Below are 22,888 nucleotides of genomic sequence, written 5' to 3'. Positions count from 1 at the left end.
GCACCCAAGCGTCAGTGCATTTCGAGAACAAGTGCATAACGCGTGCACCGTGCACACATAGTTGCATTCTCACACGGAGTCTTATTTCCCTCGGCTCCGCTTGCGATAGGATTGCAGTGAAACAAAAGTTCGTCAGCGAATCGAAAGAAATCCTATTTTGCAATTTCCGATTTGATTATAAATAAATAAAGTCCTTTACGCAATATACAATTTTGGTAAATCGAAAAATAATATTAAAAGAATAAAGTTCTCTTTCTATAACATTCTGTAGAGATTTTACGAATTTCTGGCAATATTTCTTTTGTGAGAAATAATATAAAAAGAGCACACTGTAAATCACATTTATGAGAAAATTTTACAGCTCCAGTGAGACTAAAAAAGTGGCACCCAATGCATATCATACAAATAACGAAAGATTAATAAAAATAAAAAAAATAACTGAAACATACCAAACAGCGGAATACTATCCTGAAGACTCCCACGATTGATTTTTTCGTAAATTTATTTGTTTATTTTCTGTCCTATCCTACTCGCTTTTTCGTGTAAAGAATTTTATCTCCCGTGCGTTTATCTCGCTCTTTGTCAAGTTTTAATATTTTTTACTTATGAAACTGGCTTTTATTTTAATATCTTTTTTAAGTATATTCAAAAAATCTTAAATCCGACTAATCGAACGAGTGCCGTCGAAGAGAATCAACGCTTGCTAATAGCTTTTAATTGAATTCGCTGCGTTGAGAGCAGCTGCTCTTTTCCTATCAATTATATAGTAGGTCGGCGAGCACATCTAGCATAGCATTCATTACGGGATCGGTTTGCGCAACACGCTCGATTTATGGAGCGGGTACGCGGATCGAGTGCTGCCTCGATCGGGGATTATCGCGACGAACCATCTCGTCGACTACGCGTGTCGCCAGACGAGAACATAAAAAAGAAAATGCTATAGACTCACCGCAAAATCCGGACGTTGATGCGCAGACAGGTCGATTTGATTTGATTTCTGTTCAGTTAAATGATAAATTTACCACCGTGCAATGACATTGTAGCAAAAATTATCTGCAAAAAAAGATAAAACAATTGTTAAACAAATGAAATTAATTAGTAGTTGGTTAGAAAAATTGCGTGTAAGATTTTTCAAATAATAACAAATTTTTCTAAATGCTTCTAAATGCTTCCAACATTTCTAAATGCTTTCGAGTTTATTTGCGTAATTATAAAATCTCTGTGCATCAGAAATTTATTACATTTAGAAAAATCGCAAACATTTCGAAAAATGAAAGTATAATTTTGCAAACAAATTGTGCCACTTTAATTGATATACTGTAATAATTAGCAGAAGACATTTACCTCTTATGAGGGACATATATGCAAAACAATTTCTCCAATTCAATTTATCCAGGTAGATTTTCTTCTCATATTCGATGAGAGAGCTACTAGGTTTGATTTATTTAAATGAAATTACAATCTGCAAACAAAGAGATACATAGATACATGCGCGAAGTAGAGAGCAGCGATGCGTCTTTCAGAGAGAAAAGGGGAGGGAGAAAATGAAGTAAGAGACGATCGTTAGGGTATCGTAGAGCCTGCGGATTCGCATTATCCAACTTTGAAAGAGAGTTCCTTCCCGATGTACGTGTCGCGCTGCGCGTTAACGGAACCAGGAGTTACGTCGAACCGGTTATATGCGCGCGATGTCCTTAGGCGGCCGCGGGTGGTGGAAGCCTCGTATGTAGGTCTTCTCCTGCGATTGGCTGAACCTGGCGCGCCGGCCTGGCGGATAAGACCCACCGCGCCGCGCCGCGCCGTGTCTGTGCTCGGGCCAGGCTCGCCGAGCCGGACTCACCTGTTGCACCTGGCTCGCCGTGATCGCGTACCGGAACCGACTCGATGAATTCGGCTACTACGTTTCGCCGGTACTCGGTGACTTCGGCCACAATCAATTTCGACTCTTATTTATTTATGCACATTTGGAAATATGGTACCTACATTAAAGTACCTAAAATATTCTGGAAATATCAAATCTCACAAAATTTATAATTCTATGTTTCAAAAAGCTTTATCTTCGCGTTTGGAACTACAGAATCTTTGTGCTTTGAGTTAATGGAAGAATTTTATTTTGTATCTCTGAGAAATGCCTGCAAAAGTAGGATACAAATAGCTCCGATGGAAGAATTTAACTTGTCGACACTTAAAATCACCGCGCGTGCAATCCTTAAGAGGATTAAACTAAATTTAAGACTAAATTCGTAGACTTTTCCTCGAATCCTAGGATGATTCCCGATGAGTGACTTTCCAGCGGAGTTGAATTACGTGGTTTTATACGCGCAGTTAGCGAACACAGGACGCAGCCGAATACTCGTTGTTTCGTTAACGAGCTTCACCGGAGCACATTGGGTAATAATAATAATAATAATGCTTGAACGATATTAGTACGTTCAAGTGGATTGATCACAAAGGGATCCCGAAATGAACCGTTACTGTTATTAAGAATATCCACATCCTGTTGTCTCTTCTCTGTCACGCCGTCGAAGATCAAATCATCATAGAGACATCATGTTATTTAGAAATCAAATAGTAGTACATATTAAATAAAAAAATTAATTGACAAAAATAAAATTCAATGAATAATGTCTACACACAATTACAGTGACATGTAAATTTTATATGTAATATTTAATTTTGAAAATCTATATTTATCTAAATCTAAATAAAAATCTAAATTTATTTATTTCTGAATATATCTGAATCGTGATAGAAGGCTCGGCTTTCTGAGTGTCTTAAACGTGTTTAGAATAACGAGAAGTTGCCTCAGTCAGTTATCGATGCAATGTTATCATTTATCGAAACGGTTTCCATCCTATCGTCGCCATTCCGTTCGTTTTTTCCTTTTTCGCATGGCTGGCGGTTATATCGAGTATGCACGTGCTACGTACGAGAGGGTGGACTGCGGAAGAGCGAAAGAGAGAAAGAGAGAAAGAGGTTTAATTGCGGCATCCCAGCGCACGTGCAGACGTCGATAAGCGGCGCATCCTTCTGACATCATCGATCAGAACTCGTCGACTTTTTCCTTTTTGCCATGCGGCAGTTCTTCCGCACGTTCCCGCGCTCCATCATCCGCGGCCTGCATCGGCGGAGGCATTTTTCCAAGGCCGCCGCCGGTTATTAGTCAAGCTTTCTTTCCCCCCTCCGGACATTTTTCCGCGGCCGGCGCGAATCGATCTACCGATCCGTTCGATCAAGTTTATTCCCGCTACAATAAGATCCACATTTCCAACATAGATCCTGATCCGTCGGAATGTAGACTCGCGCTCTTCTCGCAGCGATAAAAAAGATATTTGCCCGATTATTAACCCTATTAGGCTGCAAAGTGAAGTCCGACACAAAAAACTTTCTTGCATCCCTAATTTTTTTTTTTTTATAAAGAAAAGAAAGCAAAAAATTATGATTCATTGAATAATCTGATTTCCTTTTTTTGCAATATATAATAAATATTAAAATTATGCAATCAATACAAAAATACGAAATTGATCGCACCGCTTTCGAGTGCGTTATCGTGCGTGTTGAGTTCGATCATTTAATGTCATTAATTCTGCAACTTTGTAGCGAATTTCATGATTAACGTCGAAATTTTATGACGCCAGTAGAATTCTGCGACACAAAAAATTATCGCGAATTCCACAAGTGCGAATAAACTCTGCGGCGTAACCAAAGCCGCCTATAAATTATTGCAAACCGATCGATTATTTACGCACATTGAATCCGCATTATTCTATTTATGCGTCTGCAAGATACAAACAAACCTTTCTCGCAAGTGTATTCGATTCGCGATATATATCAATGTAAATTGATGTATTGCCAGTTACAGATAACACCCCGTTCTTAAGTATATTAATAAATCATAACAGACCAATAAATCATACTACAATATAACAGTAAGATAAAATTAGAATATCACAACTGAATTTTTAATTAAAAGTATTCTGTAACAGTTTTTCTTCTGAAACGCATTTTTTTTTAAATGCAACTTTTAATCCGGTCTCTCACGATTCGATTAACTCTAAAGTAAATCTTTTGCAAAGTTACAGTTTTGCAGTTACGATGGATTGTAATTTTAAATAAAAGAAAGAAGATTAATATAGGAAGAAATTGAGATTAAAATAGTGATTAAAATTTCTGTAAATTGTTGGGCCGCATACTATTAATTATAGTGGCATCATTGCTACTATTACCACTTCTTTTGTTACACTTTCTATTAATTAATTGTCTGCTTAGAATTTTCAATGATTGATAATCCCAGCGCTTCCGTCTGCTCGGTGAACTCGATGAACATGTCTTAACCCCTCGTTGAAGTCTCCAGCGGCAATAGGTCGGAGCGCTTAGGCCTATGTTAGACCGAAAAGTCACGTCCTTGAAGCTGCATCGGCGGCGAATCGATTCCCCCGCGTATACGCGAGTCAGCGGAGCCCACCGTCGTGTTCATGGGACCCGATCGAGTCCTGGAGCTCGTGTGTTAGTGACACGTGCAGCACGCGGAGAACCGCCGGTCAAGAGAACCTTTGTGCGCGCGGCTCGACGGAGCGGACGGACGTCGCGGGGTGGCGCGCAGAAAGGGAGGGCGAGCTCGCGCGGGCCCCGGGTGAGGAGGGGCCCAAGTACCGCTATACCTGGAGTCGCCTGAGGCGGAATACATACCTACCTACCTACCTAGTGCGTAGTCTCTCTTTCTCCCGCTATCTGATCCTCTCTTTCCCTCCCACGTGTTCGACCGCTTCCCCCTACTTCATCCACGGACCCCCCTGAGTTCCCCTCGTCGCGCGGGCTCGCGCGAGCTATACCGCTGGAAGTCCACGCCATGATGCACGCCATAGAGCAACAGCGAGGACTGACCGACCAGTGGCTTGCCTCACCTCGCCGACGACGCGCGTCGCGACGTCGCCGTCGTTCTCTTTCTCTCCTTTTTTTTCTCTTTCTCTCTTTTGTCGTTCGTCCTGTCGCACGTGCGATTTCGCAGAGAGAGAGAGAGAGAGAGAGTTCGTTCGTTCGTCCTTCCGATTCTTTCTGGTCATTGAAATCGAATCCTCCAGGTGAGGTTCCGCGAGCTCTGGACTCTCCTGCGACTCCTCGTGTAACTCTTCAAGTTTATTGGATTCTTAGATCATTGGTAGACTCTTTTCAAAATAAAAACCATTTTCGGCGGCTTGAGTGGACTAAACAAAGAATTTTAAAAGCAGTGTGCTTCCTCGGTGCTGCCAGTGACTATCCACTGTCATCGACATAGTCGGCATAATAGTGTCGTGAATTCTGAATTGGTGAACTGAAGAAATCGAGCCAATTTCTCTTTATCTATACGAAACATCGCTGAATTGATCATTGTCGCCGTCATCTAGAGACGTCGTGACGACTTCGCTTGAAGAAGCGTGAAAAAGACTAAACTCTTCTAGGATTCTTTTCCGCGTATAAATTTATAAATAGACGAATGATCTATCGCAATCGATCACAAATCATTATCGTTGTCGTTATTATTATCAAAGACAGCGCGTTGCGGCGAATTAGAATCGGTAGACTAAGAATCGCCTGGTGATCACAGCGGTAAGGTGGAAGAGGACGTCGCGAAGAGGTCTCTCCTTCTCCTCGAGTGTTCACCTACCCTACCACTTCCTCCTCTACCTCGTCCTTCTCCTTCTCCTCATCCTGTTTCACCACCACCATTCCGCTTGCAGTCATTCGGTCGCCGGTGAGCAATACGGTTTACGACCGCGTAACGATAAAACAGCTGGTATCACTAGTCGCTGGTCGTCTCCAGCGGATCCTCGAGGACCTCCTCGAAAGGACCGGTCCCCGTCTGGATCAGCTCGCGAGAATCACAATACGGAGGACACATTGCGAACGACGTTGGTGCTAGCTCGCTCTCGCGACATCGAGATCTCGAAGAGCGTTCGAGATCTGCGCGGGCGCGTACGTGCGAGTGAGAGTGATATTCATGATTTTTCCGGGTTTTCGGCTTTTCAGAGACACGATACAAATCAGGATAAATCAGTCATTAAAAATTTGAACCGCGTTTCACGTGAGTGCTGAATAAAATATAGTGCTAGAAACAGTATTTTAAATCGCAGCAATAATTCAATTTTACTCGGAGAATTCGACGGGCAAAGATTTATTACGCCTTAAAAATCCACGAGCTATGATCTGCTAATAAAACAAAAAACCAAAAGTCAGGATATATTGCAATCCGAATATCCGAAGATCAGGATTTCCTGAATCTCTAAGAATTTAGAGCCCGTACTTTAGGAGTTGAAGAAGTCAAGATTTATCGCATACTAAGAGGATCCAAAGAATCGGGACCTATTAATCTTAGATCCGAATATATCGTGTCCAAGTAGTCAGGATTTATTATGTCTTAAGAACTTTAAAACTCACTGTTCATTTTCGAGGAGTACTCGACGGAGTAAAGAATCAACCAAGTCGCATGGCTACCGCACCGACGCACCTGCGTGAATACTTATACGAGAAGCGTCGAGCCGTGACGATGCCTCGCGTCGTCCAACATGCCTCCGTGCACCACATGACCGTTGACCAGTGAACGACCTTTTCCGTCAAAAGGATTTCGCGAACACCCTCGTGAATACGATTGCGTTACGGTCCGTCGAGAGGATTTCGGGGAATCCGTGAGACTTCTGATCCCGAGGAATTACGTCTGGGCCGGCTTATTCTTCGAGGGATTAACCTGGCCGAGATCTCGTCTCTTCTATTCCCAGAGGTTAGTCACTCGCTTCGTTCCGGTATTGTACACACACGTGTGGGCAGGAGTATGGGTACGCGCTCGGTGCAACGATTATCTGTGTGCGCGCTTGAGAGTGTGTGCGAGCCTCGCGCCAGGTATATATTTATCTGCGTTGCGAAAGTGCAACGAGCTGCATTATTTGCGGCCAGCGAGGTGTAAACTTTTTCGGTGATCGAGTCTCATTTTATGCCACAGGCCAATATCGATATCGTAGAACGTTATCGTAGATAAGGCTACTTTTCCGAAATTGCTTGAAAACATCGCGTCGTTGTCTGCAACGTTGTCTATGAAATATCGAATTGCGAAAGTTTCAGTTTCATAGAACGCTTTTGTAAAGTAACCGCGTCTTTCGATAAAAATTTACTCTAAAAAGGTCGAAAATCAATTTTTACTGCTGAACATATTGTGAATGCTTTTTACGATTAGACAGATATTCCCTGTGCAAGTTTCAGAATTGCGGAAAATAATGTTCCTTGTAAAATGATTGATTCGATCATTTCAAGTAACCGTTATTGCTATGATAAATCGTAACTATAAACGTCGGAGTATAAAATGGCAATGCTAGAATGTGGACAGAGATGAACTACGGTTAACGCATAATTGTGAATAAAGTCATATATATCGCTTTGTCGATCATGGACACGCGCGTTCCGGATGCGTGTAATCCTCGCGGAGTTACACGCCGCTTAACGACGATAGAGGTGTCGTCGCCTCTTTCGCGCGCTGGAAATCTTCGCGATGACACAGCCTCCGCGCACCATCCGCGTGCGAGAAAGATTCATCAATCGCGCCGGAGATTATCGCCCACGATGTCCGTTTCGAAAGAAAATTACTTATGCGGCAATTGGGCTCAAAAATTCTCCCGCATTTTTATTTATTACCATGCAGAATCGGAAAATGACAATGTTGCTACATCCGTTAGTTTCATGACACCCGTTAGACGCTTATCGCGTGCGGGAATCGCGATTAATGGAAATATTTTCAAGGAAATCATTATTAACTCGTTATTAAGTAACGATTTCCTTGAAAAGCTAGTGCGATACGTATTCGCGTGCTTATTTTCGATGGAAAATTACGATACGATGCAAATGAGCACACAGCGTTGCGAGGAGAAAGTGCGCTATCGCGTTTATCGTCAAAATTGTTTTTTTTTTTGCACGCGTGCGCATCTCGCCGAACAAATACGGAGATTATTTTCAACGTTGTAACGCTCGGAGAAAAAAACTATCAAACATTTATAGATATGTTTATCTATGCGAGAATAATTAAAAATTATATTTATAAATAATTAATTAATGTATATGCATTAATCATCGCAGGTACACAATCTATGTTTACAGAAAGGCTCGAGACTTGATTCATTCAACAAATAGGCTAAGAATATTTATGATTTACGAATCTGGTTAGTTTTCGTTTTTCACTAGAATAAAATAGATAATCTCATTGTTAGAGTGATATTTTATTTTTCGCATGACGAGTTTTGTCGGATATGCTAAACCCTCCAATGGAATAGAGAACTTGTAAAAACTTTCTCAAAATTCGAAAAACTTTATGAGTAAAATGTATTATTAAAAAGCATTATAAATAAAATATTGATCTTGGTTGTCGTGTTGTACAAATTTCGATATATTCGAACCTGAACATTCTGACACATTATTTGATGCGATGTGATTGCGGGTTATGTTATGTGAAACATTTTTTCAATACAGGACCAAAGGATAAATTGTTTTATGATAAGAATTGATAGCTTAGAGCTGTCAGAGGAAAAATAATGATATAGATACGTAGAAAATTACGTCACAGGAAGACAAAGATTATCTAAAAAGATAGTTAATATTATATGAGAGAAGTATAAAAAAATTAAATTTAAGTTAAATCGTTCATTCATAAATTCATATCTGAGTCAATTTCCTTCATCTGCTACATGTATCTTTTCCCTTTCGTTGGTGCTTCGAGAAATCGGTTTTCTCGGTTAAAATCGACCACAATGTATCCGTTCTACACGATGAATCGCCGCGACGGCCACGTTGCGGCCTGCGAAACAAATAATTGGTGAAAAATTCCAGCTGCTCACGATACCGCGACCGCGCCACGGTATTAATTAACTATAAAATTGCGGTAATGGCACGGTGTCGCGTGTGCGTGCGTGGACCTTTCCGCGTGTCGCCGACTAAAAAACTAGTCACGCTTGTGCGCGCAGGTTCCGTACGGATCGGAAAATCGAAAAGCTCATGAAATCCGAGCGGTGCGACTGTCGAAAATGATAAATACTAAATTATCTAATCCACCTTTTTAAACGAATCTCTCAACGGTAAAAGGACATAATGAAATTAACAATAAGCTTCAGAAAATTAAAGGAGAAACCGTTTTATTCAGAAATGGAAAGTTCTATTTAATAAAAATTTTATTCACAAGTGAAAAGTTTTTTTTTCGTAAAAGTTTAATTCGAAAATAGGAAAAAATTCTCTCATGACAATTATAGAATTATTATATTTCTTTCAGATTATATTAAGCTTGCGAAGTAATTCCCCTTTTAACGTCGAGTCACTCGCATGAACTTTCAATAAATCTTCCTTATCTTTTTTATGCTTTTGTGAGAAAAATAATTCATTTTGCAATAGCTCGAATCAAGTATGTAAAAAATAAGAGAGTGTCTAATGAGCCGGTTGGAGTCGCCGGATTCGATTCTAAGAATGATTTTTACGCCGGTTTAGAGATTTTTACGACAGAGTAGCGAGAGAGACGACAAGGAATTCGCCTCCCGTCGTCCGTCGCTCATGGAATTTGGATGAATCTGTTATTCTCGTCCGGAGAACCGCGCGAGGAATTTTGATCATTTCGATTCCGATCTGGCGCACCGGGTGAGGGCGCCGAAAATGGCGCTTGTTTTTCGAGAAAACAAACCATGAGAAAACCACGGGACAAAGGCACAACTCTCGTCCCCCTTCTTTATCTACGAGCATAAACATGCCGGACATGTGATCGCCAAACAAAACTACGCTTAAAAGTGTCGTCTAACGATGCTAATTTTGGCGCCGGTGAAATTCGCGGGATCGCATTCCTTGCTATTTTGATCTTAATTTAGAACTTTAATAAACTCTGACTTTGTTGTAAATTAATCAGGTTGAATTAAATTTATCCAAAATGTTTAATCAACTAACAACAAGTTAATCGAATAACATTTAAATCAAATTTAATTCAAAAAATAAATTTATATTTAGTCAAATACGAATATAAAAATTTTTTACTTGCAAAATTCTTTAAATTTTTAAAGTTCTCTGCCTTTCTCTTTTCTCTTTGATTCTCATTGCACTCTCAATTTTTAGTTTTTATCAATTCACAAAATTTCATCCTACAGTTCAAGAATTTGATGGCACAAGGCTTGTACATCCAAAACAGATTTTGTAAGAAGATCTTTGTATTTGATTGCAAAATGGAAAACAGGAGACGAGCTTATAAAATAGTAAGGGCTAAGAATTAGAAAACGGCAGGAAACACAACGCGGACGGGCCAAAACAAAGGCTAGATCGAGGAGGAGGTGTACGCGGAGATACGCATCTCCGAGCGTGGGATCGCATGTATGCCGGCATTGAAGTCTTCTTGTTGAAGTCACTTCTTACGCGAGCAGGCGATATCTGGGACGCGCCGCGTCGCGACGCGATGCATAATGACGCCGACGCTTTTGCAATCCACGTGACTATCGTGCGCGACGTGGGCTATACCTAATAGGTATTGTCTTGATCAAAAGCTACTTTTAGACGGTTATTTTGAATATACGTATTGCAAATATAATTTTATTGGCGCGGTTTTAAATCTTCCACTGTTCAAACAAAAAATAATAAAATTTAGAAATAAAATAAAAGAATTTAACATAACAATAAATCAATTTTATATCATAAATTTAATTTCAAAAATAATGAACTTTGAAAATTAACCAGCAGCATCTTCTTAAATTACGGAAAAAATATTGCTGCATATAATTAAGAATAAAATTATATTGACAGTATGCTTGCTTATACTTAAAACAATAGAATATAATTATTTAACGTAAATATGCTATATGTGTAATGTAAATATGTAAAATATTACTATACAATACAGTATACAACATCAAGCAAAACGTTTCCTTTCCGATTAATCATCGAACACATTTCTGCAACACATTTCATTGAATAGAATGAGAAAGCAAGGCAAGGTATTAATAGTCCTTTTAGCCGGCGATGCCCGGAGGAAGACAGTGGAAGGACATGTGAGGTCATCGCCGTAAAATACATCGGTAGACGAGAAGCCCGCTGAATTTCTCTCTTTAACTATCCTAGACCTCGATGATCTGCCGCGGCGCGAGGTAAAAAGGGAAAAAAATTAATATCCAAAGTACGGATGAAATCAATCGATCAAGCGTAGCTCGCAATGCGAAGTATTTCTAAACATTAACAGGTTTCAGACTTGATTTCGACGTTATCCATCACGATGGATCTTTTGATAGCGACATGACGCTAGGCCGCAATCTATCGGTCTTCAGAGACAGTAATTCGATATTTTTTACACAAACTATTGACGTAATTTTACATAGAAAAATAAATAAAAAAATATAAAATTCCTTTGCATACAGAAAATTATTCGAGAAAATTGAATTTAAAAAATTGAAGAACTAATATCGTTTCTTCGTTCTAGGATTGTGCTATTTTCAATAACAGCAAATCTTAATGGTGAAGCTTATTGTTAGTTCTTGAAACAATAGTTAAAATTTGTATTTACCGATGTTTCAGATTCAGAATTCTCGATAGAAATTCTGTACGTTCGAAATAACACGATTCGCGAATTGTAGGACGAAATTGTCACTGAATGACTTTCATCAACTCCTAGACGCTGTTTAAATAAGCTACGAGCAGCAATGAGTCACCGCTTTCTATCGGAATGTTAATGGCGAATGCACATATGTGTTCTTCTGGATGGATGGGGGAAAAAATCGATTTTTCACTCTCATTTCTTCGCGTTGCTACACGCTTATTGATATTGCGATACGAGCGAGGGACGTCCCCGCGAGACACATCAGGTATAAGATTAACGAAAGAGACGGAGCGAGAAAGAGAGAAGTTGACTTTGCAAAAACCTTAAACCACGTAATTACGCTTATTTACTTCGTTGCGAAACGCTCGGTCGAATTTTAAATCGCAAACACACACACACACACAAACACACACACACGCATATGCAATAAATAAATTCCTCTCGCGATGACGAAGTTGTTCGTTTAATCGAGGCAAAATCCGTTCCTGCCACTAGCTAATAAATTATCGCTTTATCGGGATGAATAATTATATCGATAACATTAGCTTACTATAGAATTAATTAATTAAACTTCATTACATAAACTCTGCTATCTGAATTCCTAAATGAAAGAAAATTTCAAACTTTTTCTAAACAAATTCTAAATCCTAGTTTTTATTATTATTCTTTAAATTCTAGATTTTATTAAATAATTATTAGTAATGCATTAAATATTGTTTTATAATAGAATTTATAATATACTTCAAGTTCTGAATTCTCTTTTTTAATTATAATTTCAAATTCTAATTGTAAATTCTCTTCAAATTCCAATTTCCATAAAATTGGGTTGAATGATAATCTCACAGGGTCTATTATTTTCGAATCTATTAAACATAAATTATAATCGACTCTAAATTATGCACCACGTTGCAATAAGCTACACGTTGCATTTAGTTGCGGGTTTCGTGAAGTCTAATATTTTCCGCGCGCGATTGGCCTGCACGAGTGTAGGACAGGTTCCGACGACGACGGCAGGATACTCTGACATTTGCCAGGTTGATAGTCGAGTGGTTCACCTATAGCGAGGTGCACCTATTCGCCGCGTTATACACAGTGTCCCAGAATCACTGGATGTCTTGTAATTTTCACGGTAAATTTTTCCTCAATAAAAATGGATAAGTTATAATCTATCGCACTTGTCAAATTTTTAATACTATACATTTCTGTGCTTTTATAAATAAAGATCTAATAAAACAAAGTGCATTTGTGATATCAACTAGAAATAATTTCTATATTCTTAAAGTAATTCTATGATAACTGTGACACAGAAAAGCTAAAATTTTTATATTTGGTGTATGAAAAAATAATAAAACAATTAAATATATGATTAGATAATAGCTATATTCATGAATTTCTCTCTGTAAAAATAATCCAATATTTTATCCAGTATTGTAAAGCAATGAATTTTCAGAGTTTATCTTTAGCTCGACAAAAAAATTTTGAATCGACTGATGAGAAAGATTGGTGTTGAGGAAAACATCTGATGACTTTTCGAATATACTATAGCCATTTACCGTTCGGTGGAAAAGTTGAGATTCGAACCTATGTGAAAATTTTGATTCAAAGAAAATCGCTTGGAAAAGCAGGCTAAGGCCCCAGGATGGTAGTGGTACTATAATTATTAGTTAGAAAACTCTCGAGATGGTGCACATAACGCACGGAGTTTCTGTGCAGGCAGTTAGCCGCGCGATTGCAGAAGCGAACTTCGTGCCAGCGTAGCCGAGGGCAGGTTTGCAACCGCTGCCAGAGAGAAATTTCTGCAGAGTTGCTGTGCCGTAGCGGTCGTTTCGACATAGGTGCAGAATCGAGGGGACCCTGCACGGCAACAGGTGCGAATAATATCGGCTATTTGGCACGTAGGACGTATCGTTTTCGCACAAATAACTTTTAATAATTTCCGAGGCAACAAAATTCAATAGCATGCTTCGCCGTGTCTAAGCGCTAGATGAGAATGTATAAAAAAAAATAATATAGACTTACCGAAAAGTCCGGATATCGATGGATCGTTGATAGAAGGACCGCAGCAAGGAGTCCCTGCAACATAAAAAGAATATTTAGATCAGTTGCGTGAAATATTGATTTTGTACCCAAAATATTCAAATGATCTCCGAGAAAAGAAAGTACATATGTGCAATTGGAAATATTCTAGTGATAATTGTCGTTTAACAGAATAAAAAGTCGTATTTATAATATTATTCAGGAAAACAAATTCGATCTCTTTGTAAATTTATTCTAAATTCTGCTTTAATTAATTTTATTTTACTTTAATGCTAAATACATTGAGATCTCCGGAACTTTGAGCTTTTTATCTTTACTATCTCACAGCTCTGTGAGGAAATGACTTCATGCCGGTGAACAGACCCCGCGCCGTGCCATGAAAAGGCTTCTCGGCGTGCACGTGTAATTAAGGGTGTAATTAGAACACCGGATAAGAGCGGTTTAGATCATTACAAAGACGAACCATTACGGAGGTTGAGGGAAATACATACATCGTCGAGTATACTGACCCAGTATTCTCAAAAGACTAACCATGCAATGCTTCAAAAAATAATCTACGGATTTTTAATTCTAAAATTTCCAAATCGCATTTTCAAATCAATATTTTATGAAAATTTTCTTTAAAATTCTCTTATCAAAATTTCATGCAAAATTAGAAACTTATCCGAAATTTTCCACTTGATTCCGACATTTCTTTGATTAATCATATTTTAATAATCATCATGTATTGTACCTATACTTGCATACGATCGCGTGGAATAGTCTTATCCTACATTCCAAATTAACGTTGCATTGATGACGTCGCAACACAACTTACCAACGTAAAAAAAACCGCCGCAAAACCATCGCGGAAGGCTCTCGTCCCGGTTGTCAGAGTTAATGCAAAATCCCGAACATAGTACGATGCCGCACGTACGTTAATGACGCTGTCACCCCGTGTTGCCACACGATGTGCTTATTAGCACGATTCGCGCTTAGGATAATACGCGTCTTAATTAACTTCGGCGATTAATAAGATTGCCAGAACGATACCGTTTCGACGACGACGACGACGGGCAACAAAAAGAAAGTGGTCGAAAAGTTTTGTAATTAATTTTGCAGCGTCCGATTAAAGCAAGACGTGATGGCTTTAAGGAAACTTATGCTTTGAAGATATCAAAGATGTGTAAAAAAATTAAAAATTAAAAATTAAAATTAAAATTAATAAATTAAATTAATACAGTAATTATGTGAAATAAGCTATTAGAGCCAAAGAGCTGGTTTTTTTCATGCTCCTTTAATTACAATCGATAATAATGTACAAACGTTTTAGCTCATTGGATGTGGCCATCTTCAATGTATAATTATGTTTAACAATTACTTAAAAACTAACGCATCTATCGTGATTCTAGTACGCTTTACGCAACGCTAATTTGGTCTACTATTCGATGGAAGCTTTTAGTTATCCTTGATTATTCCTATATATTACTGTCGTCCGTTAATTTCCAACTTTCAATTTCTTTACATTAAGTTAGTCAGTTGAATAAAATTTTAAAGGAGTCCACAGCGTCAATCTTATATAAAAATTCAATTATTACGATCGTGCAAATAATTCCGTGCAATAAATTAGCGTTGCGTAAAGCGTATACTAGAATCACGATAGATTAGTTTTTAAGTAATTGTTAAACATAATTGTACACTGAAGATGGCCACATCCAATGAGCTGAAACGTTTGTACATCATTATTGATTGTAATATTGATTAAATGAGCATAAAAAATCAGTTCTGGCTCTAATAACTTATTCCATATTAACTATTCCATAATTACTGTATTAAATAATACGAAAGAGCCAAAAGTAAATTTTATTGTAAATTAAATTAGATTAAACATAAATTAAAACAAAAAATTATTATAATATAATCAAAGTAAGCTCATTTTTATTTATCATATTAGAGATTTAAAATTAATATTAATTTTATTCATTAAATTCAAAGTTTATTTTTAATTGTTAACAATTGTTAAAAATTGCTGGACTTGGGAATTTAAATGGAAAACTTGAGTGTTTAACAGGTTTTTTACAACAATATAACTTACTGCCTCGCCGCAGAAGCTGCAAGAATCACGAGCTTTACTTACACTGAATGGCCTTTGAACTCACATTTCGACAGCGCCGACCGGTCGGGCAAAAAGTTAAGCTAATGCATAACCAATGGAGCGGAATCGAAACACGGCGGTGCTGTGCGATTAACGACTGTCGTGACACCGCCGTAGCGGATGTCGATAACTCGACCGATGCGGTTTCACCCGTGTCGCCGTTAAGACACGCTTATCACTGATAAAACCGTCACCAGCGTGTCAGAAGTAAATTGACAAAATTTTTCCAATTTTTTTTATATGTGTGTGATTATTTCCCGTAATTGAACAATTTCGAGAAAAAAATAATAATTTTAAAAAATCCAATCTTATTTAAAAGTATATAATAAAAGCAATATACAATTAAATATATAATATAAAAGATATCGTTATTTAAAAAACATATATATGTCAAAGAAGTTTTCCAATGTAATTTTTAGTTTAGTAAGTTTCTATTATTTCTTTGAAAAGAAATGAAAAGCTCAATGTCGAGAAAGCGATTGCTCTTATTGTACAAAAATTCGCTCGTCCAAACACTTGTGTCTTCCAATTAGTATAATAGATGTTCCACTGTAATTTGGACACAAAAAGCGATAGAATCTCTGTTTTGACTTTCTCCACGTGTTCGCCAAGAGTTTCGTTTCAATCCGGCGACTGCCCCGCGGCCGATCGATCGGTTGCGCAAATCGGTGCGCTTTCTGACAAACTTCCGCTTGTCAAAGAAAACGGATTTCGGCTGGCATGTAGCTGACCCAGTTTGTTGCGCGCGAAGCCGCAACGAACGGGGCCCCTCGTTGAGCAGCAGTCGCGCAAGGACGCCGTGAAAACGGCGATGTGCTTGTTTCACCACCTAACAAGCCCGGCTCAGAAGGGTGGAGCTCTTTCGAAACGAGTGACGATAATTATTGGTTATAGAGCAATACCAGCCGGTCGACTTGCATCGTTAAGATCGACGCCTCTGACGAGATATTCCGTTCAGTGCGTGAACTACAAAGAAAACGAGCGCGTTCTCTCTCTTTTTCTCCGGTGTCTTAATTAGAAGAAGCGTCGTTGTGCACACAGCTATTCGCTGGCTTTGTTAAATCCAATGATCGTCGCGAATGCTTCAACGGAATGCAAATAACGCAATTGATGGATTTATATCTTCCTGCCGATTTGCAATTTCTTGTGTATCAAGATGACAAATTATATAATTAAAGCGTAAGAAAGTAATAAAGAAAAATTAAATTTAAGAAAGCTAGATTCTAAGATCCTACGAAGAGAAAGCGTTGATCGCAAGAAAGTCTTGAAATCTAAGAATCTTATGACTTTAGCAGTTATTTGATTTCTGAATTAATCAATCTGACTAGAATGAGAAATTACATAATTAAGTAATAAAAAAACAACGAATAAAAATTTAGTTTAAAGAATGCCGGATTCTGTGAAGTGAAGAGAGAAAACCCTGGATGCATCGGGAAATCTAACAATAAGAATATTGAATCTCGAATCTAACAATCTATCAAGTCGCAAATTGCTGAATCTTACACGCTAGACAAATATTGCACGCGACAAATCATACGAATAAAAAAATGAGATAGCGATAGACAAGCGTAATTTTAAAAATACCAGATTCTAACATCTAAAGAAGAGAAAACGCGCTCTCCATACGCTTCTCTAGATCTAAGAATCCGAAGTCAATCTCCGGTCCATTAACTCGCAAATAGGTGAATCTCGCACGCGCGCACACACGCCACACACACACACACACACACACACACAGAACGACAAATTGCATAATTGGAGAATAAAAAAGCCGATGAATAATAATCGGATTTAAGAACGACGGTGTCTGGAAAAATAAACCTCGCTTAACGGCAGTCGATCAAAAGCAAACGCGATAAACGCACACACGTGACAAGCGAGATCCGACGGCGATTAATGACACCGGCGTTTTCGCAGTAGCGCGTATTTGGATCGCCTCTAACGATCGGTCACTGTAAATAGGTTGAAGGCGTACCCGGGGGCTACTCGGATGGCGTCGACATCGAGGTCGCGTTCCATCGCGTTAAAGTCTCCACGAGCCGCTGACTGCGTTTCACAGATTACGTAGCATGTGCGCAGACAGGACACGTTATTTCGTGTGTTCCTTGCGGCGCAGAAATTTTTCTCAAGGCGCGCGCGCACACACAACTTCTGTCACTCAACCAAAGCGGTTCGGATCAGTGGATCGCTTTAATTTCATTGTATTATACGAGAAAGAGAGAGAGAGAGAGAGAGAGAGAGAGAGAGAAAGAAAGAAAGAGAGAAAGAAAGAAAGAGAGAAAGAAAAAGAGAGAGAGAGAGAGAGAGAGAGAGAAAGAAAGAAAGAAAGAGAGAGAGAAAGAAAGAGAGAGAGAGAGAAAGAAAGAAAGGAAGAAAGAAAGAAAGGAAGAAAGAAAGAAAGAAAGAAAGAGAGAGACCAGATACCGATCGTTCCGTGACGAAATAACTGTCCAGTTTCGTCAGCTGCGTCGAGAACGATCAATCGATAGAGAGAATTTATGGTGGGAACAATCGTAAAGGAAAAGGCTGCACTGTATTTCAAAATAATGCGAAACTTTTTGCGCAAACTTAAACAGTTGGATTCATTTATAAAAACAATTGAATAGAGTTGTTATATGTGAAAAATCTAATTTTATGATACACTATTTTAGTCCTATAAACCCTAGAAAGAATTATAGAAAATAAATCCGCCTACACCTTTCTTTATATCATTATTTTGCAGTTTAAAAAAATAAAAAAATAAAAAACTATGCAAAATAAGAATTAAAATTATATATAAAATAATTTACAGTAAATTCTATAGCGGAATATTTCGTTGCAATCTTTCGCTCGTACTGTAAAGTTACAAAGAATGCAAATTGTGCATCTAGATTCCTCCAAATCCCCGGTTTCGCGATTCCCTCCCGTCCCCGGAAAAGAAAAGCGTCGGCGGTAGCTCCTCCGGCAGCAGACGGATGGCTGCCAAGCCCTCTAAGTTGTCTCGTTGTTGGGGCAACTCGACAACGCGCGCGAACCGAGTACGGCGCGGCTCTCTAGCTGCTATGAGGGAACGAGAGGCGGCAGCTCGAGGCGATGTAGGCGTGCGGATACCTTCATCCAGCCTCTCTCGCGCTAGCCGACTCGGGTCGGTTCCCCGGTCGTGATACACCGGCAAACGAACCGACACGAGCAAAGCCTGGTTGCGCAACACCAAGCAGCCCAAGACAACGACGATGACGGCAACGACGAGGATCGTGCATCGTTTCTGCTCCGTTCGTTCGTTCGCCACGCTAAATAGGCTAAAAGCGTACCCGCCCGATATGTACCTGACATCGCGAGGCCACATTCGATCGCGATATAAAAGAGTCCAATACTCTCTTCCATCTCCACTCCCATTCGTTTGTTTCCTCGCTGTCGTTATCGAGAGCTTGGTTGCGCTTTAATTGAAATCTATCTACCTCGGAGAGGTTTTCTTTCTCCAAATCGATACACGAAATATTTCGCAACAAATATAAACAAATTTTAGTTTCATCAATTATTATAAATCAAAAAATATTTTGAAATGCTATGCATGGACCTATTTTTATTATAAATATTAAATTCTTGCAAAATAAATACACGATTTTTATTTAAATAAATGTGAATTAATGTACAGCGTGATATATACTTTGTAAAATATTTTATGCGACTAATAATTAATTTAAATCAATCTAAACTTTATTTCTTCTGATTTAATTTTACTCTTACTATCTGACATATCATCCTTAATCTCGGCAAAATATCAAAACTTGCAAAAAAGGCACGAGATACAAAAAACCTCGACGACCAAATAAAGACGTTAACGTTCTCCGACAGTGCAGAAAGATGATCTCAAAATTCGCTAGCTGTAATTACATAGGATTTCTGGGACATCTTGCAGAGGGATGAGCCTAATTACGTCGCGCAAGGAAAGATCAAAGGCGGCGTCACGTCGCGTCGCGGCGAAAAAGAAGGAAGAAATGCAAGACGCTCGCGAACGAGAAAGAGAAAGAGAAAGAGAGAGAGAAAGAGACAGGCCGCGCTATTATAACGGCCGTGAAATTCCGTATTTCTGTCGTCGTGATGCTTGTTGTAGAGAAGAAATCGAGATGAGGGCCTGGCGGATTGGAAATGAAATTCGGCACCTCGCACGCCGGATGCTATCTATACGCGGATGCGGAAACTGGGTCGGCTAACGGTGAAATTCGTGCCCCGGCACGAAAATCCACTTTATATCGCGGCCCTAGGTGCCAGAACTTCCGATTAATCGCGGGAATCGGAGACGCAAGGTTGATAAGAACACTGTCGGACTTCTTATCAAACATCTTTAACTCTCATTGTCGGAATAAGCTCAAGAAACGAGTGTCCGATTTCACGCGAGTATAAATGTCGCACAACTATCTCGAAGTATAAAGTATATATTCTTAATTATTATTATTATTATCTCTTCAATTTTTCCACAATTTATAACTAATGTGTTAAAACAAATTTTGTACATATTTGAAAATAAATACCAACTAAGTTATCATTAATATCTAATCGTTAATCAGAAATACTTATTTATTATTGATTAATGTATGTGTAATTAGCCATAAAAAAATCTTTTTTCTGTGATGCAAAATAAATATTGAGTCGACGAACGATCGCGCGCTCAGTTTTCTACAAACTTTAAAATTGCACACGCACCTAAATCCAGTTACGGTCTCGCACGACTGAGCAAACTGGAAATTTCCACGGAACCTGGCGTTGCTCCGCACGCTGATATTTTCCTTCGCGTCGACGCGACGGCGCGTTTTTGTATGGACGACCGGCGTTAAACAAGAAACCGCGAAACAACGATAAAAATCTCAAACAGAGTTAACGCGCGATCTGCGCGCAATGCCGGTGGCGAATGGATTCGTTTCTCTTCGCCAGTTGATAATAAAGAGACAAGCGAGTAAGCAAAGGATTCGCTGCAAGAATGGTCAGCCGCTTTTTGAAGAAACTGAGAAACTTAATCCGTATGATTCAAGTTCTGACAACAGGAATTAATTAAAATGATGACAATTAATCTGTAATAAAATAATATGTATTCTAATTCTAATAAAATGCATATAAAATGCATTGGATATAAAAAGAAAAGGTTAAATATTCATTTAACGTATTTGTTACTTGCTACAATGTAGAAACTAGGAGACTACTTTTACAATTTCACAGTTGTTTATCTTATCAGGATCTTTTTTCTCTTTAATCAATATACGCCCATTCTAGAGAATCAGAAACACTGATTAAAAAGAAGCAAAATCGATGATACGTTTTACTTTGTATATCGCGAGTCAGCAATTTCATCTGCATAAATTATCGTAATCGCCACTTAGCGAGGCATTTAAGCGCTTCCTGCCTCTTGCGCGGCGCGAGATGCTTCTTCATCGAAAAATATAAAAACGATTCTTGACGGGCACACGGTTAACAGCCCGGGACGTTTCTTACGGTTCATCCTGTTTTTATCATCATGCCGTGACACACAGGGTGTTTTGAAAGTCATCCACTGCGAGGGCCACTGCCTGGGCATTCGGAAAACGTGCAAATTTATATTATTTCTATATTTAATAAAATGCTCTTACTATTGAGAATATTTAGCAGTCGTAAAAATGTAACTGCTAACTGTATTCAGTATAAACTACGGTAAAAAATTAAAATTGCGTTTCAAATGATTCTAGTATTATAATATTATAATAACTTAATATTGATGATCAAAATAAATCGTACGATTGTCTCATTAGAGCTTACGTAGATCTTATTTGACTTCGACATCATGACAAGAAAGGTTCCGGAACACCATGTATACAGACGTGAATGCACGCGTCAACGGTCTCTTTCTTGCTTTCTTGAGAAGAGCAGTCAACCGAGTTACAGTTACCAGGCTGTATCAAATTTTAATCGAAAACCGAGATCGCGCGCACCTCTTGGCGCGTAGGCCGACTCGTTGGCCTAGAAATATCCCAAGCGATTAGTCCCCGCGCGAAGGAAGCGCGTAAAGCGTAGCTCGTGCGAGACGCAACGTTAATACTTTAATTAGATGTTCGAGCGAGTTTAATCGACGGGCGAGTTATGATTTCCTAGTACCGCACGCGATCCTGCGTCTCGCGATCCTGCCGAGGGAAATTGACGAGATTAGCAGTGTTGTCTGACTAACATAGGATGCAACTACTTTTCCGGGGATTGCATGTAAAATGAAACAGACAATTCTTAACACATGTGGTGGAAAAAAGATATTATTTTAATTATCTCAAAATAATCTTAAATCCTAGAGTTTTTATTTTATTTTTTTATTGTTGAATTCTTTCACTGTTTTTTCGAATTTTATTTCCCTCTATTTTCTGTTTATCGTTTCACGCTTCTCGCTTGTTCTCTAAACTCCTATTTTATTCTCGCTTTATTATCTTAATTTTATTTATCAGATGCTAAAGATCTTTGCATCATTCAGGGGAATTAAAAATTCTCGGGATACTCATACCCATCCAAGGCTATGCACGAATCGGAAAGAGATGCGTTACAGCTCTTCACCTTGGCTGATTTACATCGTTGCCGGATATATTCCACTACAATTACACGCTCGCGCTAAAGACGCGTGTATTATAAATGATTTCAATGGTTCCTATTCGTCAAAATTTTATTGCGTTTCTCACCTCGAAATTTACATATCAAATTACGCCGATACATACTCCTTGCCAACGCTTCCAAATGCTTTCAAATTTCAAATTTTACATCAACAGTATTAACAATAAATCAATCGATATCAGTGATAAATTAGTATCTGTCATCGACGCGTTTATCTTTACAATCGTTTTTGACGAATCAGCCTTTCACGTAATGCCGTTAATCTTAGCAAAAACCTTCGTAAAATTTCGATTTGTAAGATGACAAAGCATTGTGAATCATTTACCAAGTCACATAGACTCTCGATATAAAATAATTTTAAAAATTTTTACCGAATTAATAAAAATGTTATTTATTTATTATATAAACAAATGCACACACAGTACTCCTGCTCGGATATCTTATTATGCAAATGGTCACACGTCCAATATGTCTTCGGATGACGCTATTTATGCTTTAAACGCTACTATCCATCCACCACTGCTGCTTTCACGAGAACATCTCGATGGAAA

At 38.7% G+C, this 22,888-nt stretch overlaps 1 protein-coding gene and 1 long non-coding RNA gene across 4 annotated transcripts in view; one reads left to right on the top strand and one right to left on the bottom strand.

The window, feature by feature from the left end:
- LOC105672369 (uncharacterized) overlaps positions 1-22,888 on the bottom strand; it is a 58,648-nt gene that overhangs the window by 8,347 nt on the left and 27,413 nt on the right. For all 3 annotated transcript variants that reach the window (XR_010891496.1, XR_010891497.1, XR_001100816.2), the window contains exons 2-3: positions 13,589-13,642; positions 950-1,053 (exon numbers count right to left, since the gene is read on the bottom strand). This is a non-coding gene — a long non-coding RNA (uncharacterized lncRNA). The remainder of the gene's footprint in view (positions 1-949; positions 1,054-13,588; positions 13,643-22,888) is intronic.
- The window catches only part of LOC105672368 (uncharacterized), a 39,841-nt gene continuing 21,898 nt past the window's right edge, over positions 4,946-22,888 (top strand). Inside the window, exon 1 of the mRNA XM_012367259.2 lies at positions 4,946-6,754. The gene's annotated coding sequence lies outside the window, so the exon portion shown is untranslated. The remainder of the gene's footprint in view (positions 6,755-22,888) is intronic.

The sequence above is a fragment of the Linepithema humile genome, chromosome 8, assembly GCF_040581485.1.
Source record: "Linepithema humile isolate Giens D197 chromosome 8, Lhum_UNIL_v1.0, whole genome shotgun sequence".
In the NCBI taxonomy this organism is placed as follows: domain Eukaryota; kingdom Metazoa; phylum Arthropoda; class Insecta; order Hymenoptera; family Formicidae; genus Linepithema; species Linepithema humile.
This window is presented reverse-complemented; position numbering and strand designations above follow the sequence as displayed.